The sequence below is a fragment of the Lepidochelys olivacea genome (assembly GCF_965140295.1).
Source record: "Lepidochelys olivacea isolate rLepOli2 genome assembly, chromosome: 3".
NCBI lineage: Eukaryota > Metazoa > Chordata > Testudines > Cheloniidae > Lepidochelys > Lepidochelys olivacea.
In genome coordinates this window covers 33,290,581-33,303,443 of record NC_140413.1, presented here as the reverse complement: position 1 = coordinate 33,303,443, position 12,863 = coordinate 33,290,581, and the positions used below count along the sequence as shown (strand labels likewise).

General features: G+C 39.2%; 1 long non-coding RNA gene across 1 annotated transcript in view; it reads left to right on the top strand.

Moving 5' to 3' along the window:
* The window catches only part of LOC311518566, a 105,329-nt gene that overhangs the window by 76,913 nt on the left and 15,553 nt on the right, over window positions 1-12,863 (top strand). Inside the window, exon 3 of the long non-coding RNA XR_014711025.1 lies at window positions 9,368-9,460. This is a non-coding gene — a long non-coding RNA (uncharacterized lncRNA). The remainder of the gene's footprint in view (window positions 1-9,367; window positions 9,461-12,863) is intronic.

Here is a 12,863-nt window from a genome sequence, read left to right as displayed (position 1 = left end):
TTGTCTTGGGGTTTTGTTTGAAGCTCAAGACTCAGCAAAGCAAAAGTTGGCCCAATGTCATGGGAACCTGAAAGAATGTATGAATTCAATATAAAACCATGTAAAACCTTGCTATGCTCTTGAATGAACTCACACAGGCAAATGATAAAAGGCAAAAGCACCCTATCCCCTGTGGGTGACACTTTTCATAAAGTGATCATACTATGTCTGACCTATCAGTTCTCCTCCTCAAAGGAAACCTGCACACCACTTTCAAAAGACAAGCCTGGGAGCTTAAATTAATTACTCTGCTAAACACTAAAAACCTTGGACTGAACAGAGACACTGGGTTTATGGTTTATTACAACAATCTATAACCCACTAAGCTCATCTTTTTGTCCTATGACTGCAGCAGTGTTAACCTTGCATGATCCCTTATGTGCTAACTACTTATGCTAAACAATCTGTTCCCTCACTTTGCATTTAGTTGTGATGCTGGAAGTACCTTTTCCAGACCTGAAGAAGAGCTTTGAAATACACAGAGGTTTGTCTCTCACACCAACAGAAGTTGGTCCAATGAAAGATATTATCTGACCTACTTTGTCTCTCTAATATCCTGGGACCAACACAGCTACAGCTACATTGCATACATGTAAAACATGACTGTTTTGGCTCAATTTCCTTTTGTGTTTTGAGGTTTGTTTTGAAATACTAAAGTAATTGAAACTCTACCTGCTTATGAAAGCAGTGAAATTTGTTACTATATTTTTAGTGATTACCCTTTCTGGCTCTTCCCTCCGTTTATCTGGTTCTCATCCTCATATCTCTCAGGGATGGTCAGACTTTTCAAGGATCATCTTAGTTCTCCTTCAGACCAGTCAGTAAATCTGAAGGTGGTTCCATGCCCCTGGGTTTTGAAAAGGACCAATTTTTTAGTTTTTGAAATTTTCCATTGATTTTGCAAGTTTTTTTATTTTATTTTTGTAAACTGTAATTTTTGGCATAGTCAGAACAGGTTAGTTTTAACACCATTGTATTGACTCTTGAGGAACCAAGATTGGCTGGTCCAGATATAGCGAAATCAAACATGTTAAACCATCAGGGTGAAATTAGCTCTCTTCACAGGGCTGAACACAAGGCCTGTACATTTTGTGGATGTAACTGGGATTTAAGCAAGTTTTTGGGCTAGATGTTGCACAAGAGAAAATTTCACTTGACAATCTAAGAAAAAGGTTTAGAAGACCAATTAGATTATCTAGACAGTCGCTCTGCCCAAGCGGGATCTAGTAGCCAAAGTTTACTTACCACTTTTTTTTACTACAGATAAATAAAATTGTTGACATGATTTTATGGATTAGAAGGACATAACATGGAAATGTGCTATACTTTGCACTTTTGAAGCATGGGCTACAAAAAGTCAACAAAATTGTCTGAGAAGGAGCTGGATCTATTAACCTTGATATTTTTCACTGCTCTTCATCCTTTTACAGTTCTGTTTAACGACATATTAGCTGCCACACCAATACATCACATACACAAAGCAAAGTCAATCCTAAATTAGATGAGCCATGGAAAACCACAGACCCTGCCAGTAAAGAAAAGATTTAGCCAAATATTTCTGCATAAAGCCTGAGTACACTTAACCTGCCAAAAAAACTGCATTTGCAAAACCAGCGGGAAAGTAGATTGAACCCATTTTGCACTGGTCTAATCAACTGATCTTAAACCTTTCCTATCTGACAACTCCTGCTTGTAATTCTTGGTAGAGAAGATCGTGCAGGAACGTGTCATGTTCAAAAGCCCAATTCTGTAATGATTAATGAAATAAAAAAACAAAGACAAGAACCTTTGAGGCAGGTTTTGTATTTCTAGTCAAAGTACATTAAGGTACAGGCACCAGTATTATCAATAGGGCTAAGTAAAGATGCTTTTTGAAAAGAAATGAGAGAAGTGATTTTTTCACCCCGTCCTGTGAACGTGCACCACTATTTGCTACTAATTTTTACAACCAGCAGTAGGTAGATGGGATCTGACATGTAACTTTTTTTTCTGATCAACTACAAAGAAGTTGTCTGTTGAGCTCAGCTAGTAAGCACAATTTATAAAACAATGAATGACTCACCCCTGTAACCATTTTAATGACCCTAAAATAAAGTGCTTAGAGCAACATCTGTCCCAGCAGCTGGGTTCTCTGCATGAGTGGGCAGAGAGACACATTGGGACAAATTCTGCTCTCCCTTTTGACAGAAACAATTGCTGCAGATCATTTTTATCGTAATCAATTTAGGTACAGTTTCTTGGAAACCATCTGTGTAGTGTTCATAGATTGTGCTTAAGAATTTAAATGTGTATATTTTTGGTTGCTTGATGTAGCATCTGCTAATGACCACATAAGTTCCACTTTTATGCAGAAAGCAGTTTTCTTGTAAAGGGATTAGTAGAATGACTACTTGATTTTATCCTTTTAACTACCCAATAAGTTGCTGCAGCTTGAATGACACCCACCACAGCGTGCAAGTTGCAGAATTAATTGCATTTTTGAGCTGCAGTTGAAGTCATAAGGATAATGGAGTATTAGCAAAACATTTCATTATATTTCTCTCTCATGTTAATAATTCAAAATTAAGACAGGTTTTGTATGAGCAGTTTAAACTAAAGAAGGGGGGGGTGGAATGCCTTTTTAGATAACAGCTACTTTTTCAGTTCCTGACGGGTTTTCATGTTCTTTTTAAGCTTTTAGTTTAATAATATTCTCAAACAAATCAAAGTGTTAAAAGGAATAAATGTATTTCAGTTGCCAGGGTTATATGAGAAATTGTTTTAAAAGATAATGGTTTTGAAAAGTACTAGAAAATTAAAAGTGTGAATCTTGAAGGTGAAAATAGTATTACTTGAAGAAATATTATTTACTCTGTTTTACGTAAAATACTGTATTTTTATGTTTTAAAATAAAAAGTATTCCATGTCTAATTCTTCTCCTTTGCTGAGTATAGAAGCACCTCCTTGCTTTATGACATAAATTAAGGTTAATTCATTGAGTGCTGCACTATTATTAATGATATAATTGTAGCAGTCCCCAGAGACTCCCAACCAAGCTCCTTCAGGGGGCTAATCTCCACACAAACATGTAGTCAGAAGAAACAAACCCATACACTTTAAATCACATAAATTTACTTTTTGTCTTCATGAAAGATGTTTGTGAAAGGAGCTGGGGAGCCCTCATACCTACACTTGCTGGGGGTTCATTCCTGAAAGCACAGACCTAGAAGGGGCCAGCTTTTGAAATTATTGAAGGGAACTGATTTTTAAAGTACTGAATAGAAGAACCTTTTTAATTCCTAAAATCTTAAGCAAAACTTGTTTAAAGGTAAGCACTGGGTTACAGGGGAGGGGTGTGTGTGTGATGGATGTAACAGTAACATAGAGTCAGAATCTACAGATGGGAAGAGCCAATAACTCTCCACCGTTCTGCCCTGTTAGATCACAAGTGGGCTACATCACTGGAGAGGATCTGGCCCACAATCTTTAGGTGAAGTGTTTTCCCACTCTGTAACTGGTTGGATGTGGTTTGGGAACCATAACAGAATTTATCTGGCAAATGTTGCCTCTCAGTGTACTTGGTAAAAAGCTTGAAACAATAATTAAAAGCAAAATAATAAAACACCAGGAAGATCATGACAAGATAGGGTCTCACCAGCCTGATGTCTGCAAAGGAAATCATGTCTCACTAATCTTATATAATTATTTGGACATGTCAATAAAGTAGTGGATAAACAATAACTGGTGGACAGAATTTACTTAGATTTTCAAAAGGCCTTTGATAAGGTCCCTCACAAGAGAATACTTAAAGAAACTAAGTAGACATGTCATAAATATAAAGGGAAGGGTAACCACCTTTCTGTATACAGAACTATAAAATCCCTCCTGGCCAGAGGCAAAACCCTTTCACCTGTAAAGGATTAAGAAGCTAAAATAACCTCTCTGGCACCTGACCAAAATGACCAATGAGGAGACAAGATACTTTCAAAGCGGGAGGTGGGGGGAACAAAGGGTCTGTCTGTCTGTGTGATGCTTTTGCCGGGACCAGGTCAGGAATGCTCTTCAGAACTTCTGTTGAATTAGTAAGTAATCTAGCTAGAAATGCATTAGATTTCCTTTTGTTTAAATGTCTGGTAAATAAGCTATGCTGAATGGAATGTATTCCTGTTTTTGTGTCTTTTTGTAACTTAAGGTTTTGCCTAGAGGGATTCTCTATGTTTTGAATCTGATTACCCTGAAAGGTATTTACCATCCTGATTTTACAGAGGTGATTTTTACTTTTTCTTTAATTAAAATTCTTCTTTTAAGATCCTGATTGCTTTTTCATTGTTCTTAAGATCCAAAGGTTTGGGTCTGTGTTCACCTATGCAAATTGGTGAGGATTTTTATCAAGCCTTCCCCAGGAAAGGGGGTGGAGGGCTTGGGGGGGAAGACGTTGCCAAGTGGGCTCTTTCCCTGTTCTTTGTTTAACATGCTTGGTGGTGGCAGGATAGGGTTCAAGGACAAGGCAAAGTTTGTACCTTGAGTAAGTTTTTATTCGAAGCTGGTATGAATAAGCTTAGGGGGTCTTTCATGCAGGTCGCCACATCTCTACCCTAGAGTTCAGAGTGGGGAAGGAACCTTGACAACATGGGTGAGAGGCAAAGTATTGTCATGGATTAAAAACTGGCTAAGAAAAGAAAACAGAGTACAAATGGAAAAGGTTAACAATGGGATGCATCAAGGTTCCGTATTTAGGTCTGGTGTTGCTGAATGCATTTATTAACTATCAGCAAGGCTGCGATTTAGTCATGGAGGTCACAGAATCCATGAGTTCCAAAGACCTCCGTGACTTCAGCCAGCGTTGGCTGGGAGCAGCGGGGCCCCTTGCCGCCTGTGAAGGCAGGGAGCTGTGGGGGCAGCGGGAGCCCCCCACAGCTTCTGGCCACTGCAGGAGGCAGGGGGAACCCCGCAGCTCCTGGCTACCGTGGAAGTCAGTGGGGATCCCTGGAGCTCCTGGCCGTTGCAGGCACTAGCAGGGACCCCCAGGGCTCCCAGCTGCTATAGGCAGTAGTGGGGACCCCCGCAGCTCCTGGCAGCCATGGGAACCCCCACAGCGCTCCACCTCCATGGGAGGTGGGGTGTGGAGAACGATGACCCTGCAGCTTTGAGCCACCAGCAGAGGGGGACCCTGGATCTCTGAGCCCCCATGGGTGGTGGTGGCCCCTGGAGCTCTCAGTCCACCCGCAGCTGCCCAGGCTCCCCATTTTGTCATGGATATTTTTAGTAAATGTTAGGGACTGGTCACGGGCTTCCGTGAATTTTTCATTATTGCCAGTGACTGATCCCTGACTTTTACTAAAAATATCCATGACAAACTCTTAGCCTTAACTATGAGGAAAGATGAGGTTGAGCTGATAGCAAAATTAGCAGATAATACAAAATTAATTAGGTTACTCAAATCCAGACATTACTGTGAGGAAATTCAGAGGGACTCAACCAAGCTAGCTGAATAGATAAAACAATGGCCAATGAAGTCCAGTTTTTTATAAATGTAATGTAATGCACATTGGAGGGAAACATTTGGACTACTCATACACCTTAGTGGGTTCTAAATTAACAATATCAGCTCAGGAAAGGAACTTGTGCATCACTATGGACAGTTCAAAGAAGAACTCAGTTAATGTGTGGCTGCACTCAAAAAAACAGATATGATGTGAGGAGTCTAAGGATTGGGATGGAGAATAATATGGGGAAAATATAAAGTCATAAATCAGTGGAGTGGCCTCATCTAGGAAACTGCGTGCACTAGTGGTCACTCTCTCTCACAAAAAGATATTGCAGAGAGGTTCAGAGAAGAGTGACAAGAATTGCATGCATGGAAAACTCATATGAAGATAGCTTAAAAAAACTGGGATTGCTCATGTTAGAAAATAGATGAATAAGAAGGCTCATGATAAAAGTATATAATATAATGAATGGGATAAGGAAAATAGACATGGGGCTTCTGTTCTCATCTCATAACTCAGGAATAAGGACTTTCCATGACATTGAAAGGTAGCAAACTGACAAAAGGAACTACTTTTTCACACAATGAGTAATTAAACTGTAGAACTCATTGAGACAAGATGTCATTAAAGCCAAGAACTTAGCAAGATTCAGTGGGAACTGCACATTTATATGAATATCAAGACTATCCAGAGTATTAAAATAGTGAATGTTAAAAAAAAAAAAAAGTACTGGATGTGATTAAAAAAACCTCATGTTTCAGGGTTTAAACCAATCTCTACTATTAGGAATTAGAATAAGCGAATCTAATGGGGGGGGGGGCGGGAAATTGCCCAACATCTGCCTATTGTGGGGTTTCTTGCATCTAGCTCTGAAGTACCTGGTTCTGGTCACTGCTAGAGACAAGATACTGAACCAAATATACCACGCATCTGATGCAGTATTGCAGTTCAAATCTCTCTAGGAGCATAATCACATGCAATATGATGCAAAATACGCAGCCTCATCCAGATCTGAGATTTTAGGTAGTGCAGTGGATTGATGTGAGTTGCTGAACAGGCCACTCCAGAATGAACTGTTTTGAGAACAATAGCTGTGGAATCAGAAAGTCACTGTTGTAGTTACTAATTGATGGCCCATGTACCGATTTCTTTCTTAGCTATTTCTGTGGTGGGTGTATGTCATTAATTGGCTGCATGAGTTTGTAGATGTTATTTTCTGGTTGATATTATGTTTTATCTGCATTTGATTTTTTTAAGTTGAAACTGACCTCTGCCATGTGAAAGAGGTATAACTTTTTGTAACCCTGGTCCATATCATGGAAAGACGTTCAGTCTCTTACCAAAATTCCTGTGTGTCACCTGATAAGGGTATGGTAATGTCAAACCATTTATCCATGTCTGAATGTCAGTGACAGCATAACAGAATTTTCAAAAGCCTTCACAATCCATCGCTAACTTTGAGAACTCAGCAGCTGAACCTCCTGTAATCTAAGTCCATCTTGTCATTGATCTTCCACTACTATGATGACCCTCCATCATTCCTTCCATAATAACTTTCTCAATGTTATTTCCATGTCTACACCTAATGTGACCAAAGTACATAACTTTGTGGAATTCTGACATCAGGATCTGCTTCTCTCCACTAATATTTGAAATGAGCTGTAGCTCATGGAAGCTTATGCTCAAATAAACTTGTTAGTCTCTAAGGTGCCACAAGTACTCCTTTTCTTCTTATTTCTAACATAGGCATTCGTTTTTTTTTTTCCTGTCCAGGAAATACCAAGAATATTCACCAGCACCACGTTTCAAAAGCTTCATGTTTCTTCTGGTCAGCAGCATTCACTTCCCAAGATACACATCCCTAAACGATTACAGAAAAAAAATTGGCTTTACCAGTTGCAACTTCATACATTTAGAGATGCCATGGTATTTCTACAGTATCTTAAGGAAGACCATATATTAGCAAGTCATCCCTAGTCTTCAGATTTTTTTTTAATAGCCTCCTTGTAGGATATACATGATCCCAGAGAATTAAAGTCATTACTGCCTCTAAAGCTTGTCCATTAATTGTGATGTCTGCTTGCATCTTGTTTTGGTTAGTTTTGTCAGTGTACATACATTTTGCCTTTGTCACATTCAGGACTAGTCTGTATTCCTCACTAACAGTGTTTACATACTCCAAAATGCACTGGTGGCTGTACCAAAAAGCACTATGTCATCAGCATATCTGAGGTCAGTTAAAAGCTGTTGACCAATGGAGATCCCAGCTCCTTCCACTTTGTCAAAACCTTTCAAGGCTTGTCTTGTAATAAATTCTATGTATATGTTAGAGGCTAGAGGAAAAAATACACTCTTGTCTCACGCTCTTTTCAGTGGAAAACCACTCACTGTCCCCTACTGCTGTTTGCAGCATTGTCTATTGTTGGTGATAGAGACTTGTGATGAGTTTAATGAGATGCTTTGGAATCTGTGTCTTCAGTATCTTCCAAAGATGATCATGTTGGATTGTATCAAAGCATATGATCAATGGATGACAGAACTGGATTTGAGCTGGCGATTGAGTTGAGTTTGGTACCTTTCTTAATTTATCTGAACTGGTTTGTCTATCTCTATTAGACAATTTGTGTCTCTCACAAAGTATGCTGCTGTATCAAATAAAATAAATATCCTGTTTAAAATATAAAATGGTGGCCAACTGCAGAATTTTCCTCAGCAGTTTCTTCAGGTGATGATAGCAAGCATGATAAGGCCAACTGCTGATATCCATCCTATAAATAGCTGATGGTGAACTCAAAAAGTAAATAGTGGGGGAGAGTGTTTTAACATATTCCAGTTAAACATTTTCCCCTTTGTTTTGAGAGAGGAAATCGATACATTCAAGGCCCAACACCTGAGTGGCATTTCATGACAGCACTGCCTGCTATCATTACACAACACTTTCATGGTATTCAAAATACCATGCAGTAGACCACAATACTATAGAGTATATATTTTTCTTCCATTCCAATCAAAGTATATTAACTCACTACTCAAAAAACAGTGAATGGTGCCAAGAGAGGCTGTTAAAACAGAGGTGCACAAATTTGACTGGTCATTTGGTATGTACAAGGCATAATTTGAAGTTAGACAAAGCAGTATTGTACCTGAGAGGAAGAATGTTTTGCTTTAATAATAATAGCCTTATACCTGGATTAAAAACCTAATTTGGCAGGAATCAACAATAATGCTTAAACCATGCTCATAGTCTTTCATTCACTTTTCTATATGAAAAATGTCTGCAATAAATGACTAATGACCTGGGTTTTATACTTTATTACATGTTTTACTAGAGTATTTACCAAAACAATAGTAGTTTTGGCTAGATCACCTGCCCACAGCTGAATCAAGCTTTTGGTGAAACTTAACACTGGTCACAACACTTGCTGTTTACTCCATATTTTCCAGGCATGTGATTCCATAAAGCGTGCATGGTGTTTTACTCTGTTTCCATGAGATATGTATCACACAGTGCAATGCATAATGAAGTCTCACAAGAAAGCTAAATATAGCTGACAAAAGTGCTTTCTTTGTACAGATTTCACTATTCCCAGAAACATAGCGGTGAAAACTTATATTTCACGGTAAACAGCTGAAGCTCAGACTTCAAAAAAGGACTTGAAATTGGCTTAATGCTGGTGTTCTGCACTGCCATGCAGGGGACTCTAGTTTGCTTCTCAATGCTAGTTTCACTCCCTGGTCAGCAAAGGCTGGGAAAGTAGTGGATGCCACTTTCTCATCCCTCTGAAGAAAGCTTTATGTTAGTCAACAGTACTAATTGATGTGCACATCACCATGGCTATCCATGTCTTTGTCTCATCCAGGCTGGATTACGGCAATATGCTCAACTATACTTGCAGCTACCCTTGAAGAGCAGCTGAAATCTTTAAGTTGGTCATGAATGCTGAGATTGTAAGGTAGGATTATTGGCAAGTTCTTCAAAATGATTTTCCTCTCCAACCCATTTCTTTTTGTGTGTTTACTGGCCAGCCACCTTTCATCCAACTGCTGGTGTCTTCTTGGCATTGGGTTATCCTGGGGGGAGATGTACTTTTGTGGTAGTTAAGTCTGTGACATCTCATCTCTCTTAGTAGTTTCATGTAGATATTTTAAAGAGGAGGAATAGGGCTGGGATGATGTGACTTCTGAAGATAACAGACTTCGGTGACAAGGAATTAATGCCCATCACAAAACGCTAAGTATATGAATAAAATGAACCATTCATTTCTACAAAATGTGTTCATCAATGCAGTGTGATCAGTGCTGTCCAAGGCTTCATCTGAGAGGAAGAATTTAATTAGAAAACTGTGAATGATCATTGAGAATCATTTAAGAATATGTATATATAAGCCAAGGGGAGAAAGTGGTAGCTGATACGTAAACCAGAAGTTAGGAATTGTGGAAACTGATAAAGGAAGGAAAGAGACACAAGGAGAAATCTATGGCCAGCAGATTTAAGGGAAATAAGGAGGTTTTTAAAATATATTTGAAAACAAAAAGAATCCTGGCTATGGTATTGGTCTATTAACAGATGGAAATGATAGAACTATTAACAGTAATACAGAAAAGGCAAAAATGTTCAATAAATATTTCTGTTCTGTTTGGAGAAAAAACAGATGACATAGTCTTATCAGATGGTAAAGATAATACTCTTTCCATTCCATTTTTTTGTAAAGGATAATCAGGTTGCCCTGGTGTAATGGGGTGCACTCACCTCTCATGAGCGCCTGCAGTTTTTCTCATTTTCCTTTGCTCATGGTGCCCCATGCCAACTGCTGCGCTTGTCAGGCTGGTCTCCAGTGACTCAGCCCTCTGGCCAAGTCACACTCTGTACATGTGCCAACCAACCAATCTAAAATGTCCTGCAGCCCTACCTGGGCTCAGTCTTTAAACAGTCCAACAGGGCCTAGCATGTACCTTTGCTTGGTCTGGCCAAGTTGCAAGGCTCCTTCTCTGGAACTGAGCAGTGCCCTGAGGGCTTCTTCCCTAGGAACTACTTGCCTCTATTTGAGTCCCCAGTGACCCCAGCCTTCCTACTGACCCTCCCATCTTGGACTCACTGACCACAACTCCCTGCTGAGTCATTCCCAGCAACTACCTGATAAGTCCCTTGCAGCTCCTGCAGCCAGCCTTGCTAGCAGATACTTTGTCTAGCCTTTCAGCTCCTGCAGCCAGATAGGAACACCTCTTGCTTCCCCAGTCCCTGCAAGCAGACTGAACTCACTCTGACCCCGCAGCTCCTTTTATATGAGCCTACTTGGCTACAATTGGCTGCTCCCTGCAGCCCCTCTCATTGGCTGTGTTCCACACAATTATTCTAGGCAGCTTGGAGAACCTCTCTATTGCTGTTTTCTGGGATGGGGTGAGGCAGGACCATGATGCCTCCAACAGGGCACCTCCACACCTGTGACACCTGTCACATCTAGGTAATTATAGGCCTGTCAGCCTGACATTAATTCCAGGCAAGATAATGGAGCGACTGATACAGGTCTTAATTAATAAAGAATTAAAGGAGGATAATGTAATTAATGCAAATCAATATGGGTTTAGGAAAATAGATTCTATCAAACTAACTAGATATCTTTTTTGATGAGAGTACAAGTTTGGTTGATAAAGGTAATAGTATTGACATAATATATGCAGACTTCTGTAACGCATTTGATTTAGTACCACATGACATTTTGATTTAAAAAAACCATGCAGTATAAAATTAGCATGGCACACATTAAATATTGGCTAATTTATAGGTCTCAAAATGTAACTATAAATGGGGAATTGTCGTCAAGAGGGTATGTTGCCAATGAGGGCCTACAGAGACAGGTTCTTGGCACTATTCTTTTTAACTTTTTTATCAGTTATCTGGATGAAAACATAAAATCATCAATAAAATTTGCATATGATGCAAAAATTGAGGGAGGGTAAATAAAGAAGAGGACAGGTCACTGATTCAGAGTCATCTGGGTTTCTTGGTAAACTGGGCTAAAGCAAACAATATGCATTTTAATATGAATAAATATAAATGGATACACCTAGAGGCAAAGAATGTAGTACTTACAAAATGCAGGACTCTATCCTGGGAAGGTGTGACTCTGAAAAAGATTTGGGAGTCATGGTGGATAATCATGGATAATAAGCTCCCAACGTGATGCTGTGGCCAAAAGAATTAACGCAATGCTGGGAGGCATAAATGGGAATATTGAGTAGGATTAGAAAGTTTATTTTACCTCTGTATTTGGCACTGGTGTAACTGCTGCTGGAATACCATGTACAGTTTTGGTGTCCTCAATTCACAAAGGATGTTCATAAATTGGAGAGGGTTCAGAGAAGAATCATGAGAATGATTAAAGAGTTAGAAGATACACCGTATACTCATAGAGACAAAGAGCTCCATTTATTTAGTTTAACAAAGACAAGATTAAGGGATGACTTGATTATAGTCTATAACTATCTCCATGGGGAACAAATATTTAATGATAGGCTCTTCAATCTAGCAGAGAAAGGCATGACACATTCCACCAGCTGGAAGTGGAAGTTAGACAAATTCAGACTGGAAATGAGGCATACATTTTTGATACTGAGTGTAACTAACCATTGGAACAAATCACTACAGGTCGTGGTGGATTCTCCATCGCTGACCATTTTTAAATCAAGATTGGATGTTTTCCTAAAAGATGTGCTCTAGAAATTATTTTGGGGAAGTTCTGTTACCTATGTTATACAGGAGGTCAGACTAGATGGTCACAATCATCCCTTCTAGTCTTGTAATCTATGAATCTAGAAGCATGAACACAGATTTTTGCTGCCTGACCAAGGTCATGAGAAAGTTGCTCATCAGAACCATCTGGATTGTTTTTTGTGCCACATCTTGGATGGAAATTTACAAGAGTGTCAATGAGAACATCTGATTATTTTAATGTTACCTTTGCCTCCTCTTCACCTAGCTCTCACTTCCCTAGACTTTCACTGAGTACTCCTCCATTGGTTTGGAGAACTGAGGCCACATTCTTCAGGTAACATATTTAAATATTGTATGAATCTTGGTGCATTATGAACTGTAGGTGAATTCTTTGTACCGAGACAATCAGCTATTGAAAAGCCAAAAGAACAGTAAATGTGGAGCTTGAAAACATACCAGTGTTTATTTGGAGTATTCACTGAGTGATTATAATTGCTACATAAAAGACAAAAGATGGAGGATCTAATTGTTTGCAGTTAGAGGCAATGCTGAAATATACTAAATAATATACTTTCAAAACTATAATAGGCACCACCAGGTGGTGCTGTAACACATAGTCTTCCAAATTGTTTTTCTTAGCATGC